Source organism: Elephantulus edwardii, unplaced genomic scaffold (genome assembly GCF_000299155.1).
Source record: "Elephantulus edwardii isolate Elephantulus edwardi_28Jun2011 unplaced genomic scaffold, EleEdw1.0 scaffold00011, whole genome shotgun sequence".
Lineage (NCBI taxonomy): Eukaryota > Metazoa > Chordata > Mammalia > Macroscelidea > Macroscelididae > Elephantulus > Elephantulus edwardii.
The window spans coordinates 30354418-30356990 of NW_006399761.1; positions in this window are offsets into that span (position 1 = coordinate 30354418).

Below are 2573 nucleotides of genomic sequence, written 5' to 3' on the forward strand. Positions count from 1 at the left end.
GTTTTACAACAGTGGCACCATGAAGTATTTGTCCTTTTGTGACTGAGATACTTCACTCAGCATAATGTCCTCCAGAGTCACCCATTTTGAATAATATTGCATGAGTTCCTTGTTTTACAATGCAGCATAATATTCCATTGCCTCTCTATCCATTCGTTTGTTGGTGGGCACTTAGGTTGTTTCCAACTCCTTGCCACAATAAACATGGGTGTGCATATATCTGCTTGGATGTCAGTTATGGTCTCTTTGGGGTATAGTCCCAGTGGTGGAATTGCTGAGTCAAATGCTATGTCTATTCGCAACTTTTTGAGAAAGCATCATACCGCCTTCCACAGTGGTTGCACCATTTTACACTCCCACCAACAGCAAATAAGGGTTCCAGTTTCTCCACAACCTGGCCAGCATTTGTTGTTTGCTGTTGTTTTGCTATTCTGACTAGGGTGAGATGATATCTCATAGTTGTTATAATTTGCATCTCTCTTTGAGCTCGGGCTTTTGAACATTTCTTCATGTGCTTATTGGCCATCTGAATGTCTGTTCATATCCTGTGCCCATTTTTCTATTGGATTATTTACCTTTATCTTGTTGTGGTGTGGATTCTTATACTAATTCTACAGTAGTGGTTTTATAAAATATTTATCCCTGTGGGACTTCCTCCAATCTTGATGCCACACTCCACCTCATAAAACCTTGCCTCCCGAATGGTCTGTTTTGCATACAGATAGGATGCATCCCTGACAGACTTCTTTCCTGATTTTGGACCATGCAGTGTTTCCTTGCTGGAGAGATTTTAAATGGCCTTCTCATGTATATCTCCCCTTCATCAATACCCAGTCTCATCTGAAAAGAATCCTTTCTATTTAGTCTTAAAAGGTGTTGTTGTTTGTACTCTAGAGTCAGAACCAACCCATAGCTGACCCTCCAGCAGGGTTTCAGATGCAGTCAATCACATAGGAGAAAATTCCCCATCCTTTTCCCTCAGGGCAGCTGGTGGCCTCGAACCAGGTGCCTTCAGGATTGCAGCACAGCTTATTGCCACTAGGCCACCAGAGCTCCCTTAAAAGGTGTAGTAAATGTATTCCCTTTACACCAGCATTTTCAATAATTTATCCCAGAAGCTAGATCTTGTATCATTTTACTCTTAAGTACTTTCACATTTTAAATATGTTTTATATCAGCACATGCAAAATATGTCTGTTGGGCCTGGCATTTTAAGAACAAGAAGGTTAAAGTTTCAAAAGCAGCATTCTGATTTCTTGGACTTGACTGATGTGTGATTTCTATTTATTTAATATATTTGTTTGTTTGTTAATAGGGATTATGTGTGAGGCTGAAATTCCCTAATTCTCTCAAGGATTAGTCAAAGGCTAAAGGTTACTATCATTTCTAAGGTAGTGTGTTCCCCCAAACAGGAAGTCCTGCCCCTTTCCAAATCCAGAACTAAAATAGCCTCAGAGCTGTCCCTAAAGAAAGCATTCTGTGTAACAAGGCATTTCACAACAGGCCTAGTGCTGGAACCTGATTGTATATCTTTTTTTAAGCAATCATGCTCTGCGATGCCTAATTATCTGCTTCCAAAGGAATTTGGTTAGACACACGGCACATCTCGGAAATGGAAATGGAAATGGACTTTTTAGTCTCCTAGAGCCAGTTCATAAAAGCACTGGAGTCTTTTAATACTGTCGATTCTCTCTCGGCAGTACAGTCAAGTAATGTAGCAGAACTGTCTGATGGCCAAGGTAATGATCAGAAGGGATATAACAGAGAGAGACATCTACTGGCTGATGTTGTAGAATTAGCTCATTCATTCAGTTAGAAGAGTTTGGCTTGAGGGCTTCATGGTATTTGTTTCACATCCCACTGTTCCCTCTGCAGCAGCAATATAGTCAAGCTGTGTAAGATCAGAAGCAAATGTCCAAACCCTCTATAAGCTCATTCCAGGGACCATGACTCCATTCTGCACTCCCATGAATTTCTCCCTTTCTCTCTCTCATGTGCACCATGAGACATAATTTCTTTATATCAATTCTTTTTATATTTGAAGATGTTAATCACAGGCCCACACACACACACACACAAATGAAGCTGTTAGAATATACCACCTTGGAGGTTCTTTGGAATTGACAACCAAGTGTCAAACCTAGTTGACACACCATAAATCCCTTATGAAATAGCTTTTAAAAGCTTTGAAAACTCCAGGAAATGTAGAATTATCTAGAACAGCATGATATCCAAGAGTCACTGTTTTATACCAAGCTAAGTCACCCCTGGATTTAATCAACTGATATAAACACTCATTTATATCATTTATACATAGAATACTTGCACTGCCATTGAATCAATTCCAACTCAGGTTTCAATTGTTAGTGTCAAATGCCATTGAGTGGACTATGACTTATAGCAACCCTATGGTATACTAATTGACATATTTCAGCTAACAGATGCTGCCGTGGATGTCCTCACCAAGTTGTGCCAAGAAATCTGGAGAACAACCACTTGGCCAACTGACTGGAAGAGGTCTATATTTGTTCCCATCCCAAAGAAGGGCAGCCCAACTGAGTGTGGAAACTACA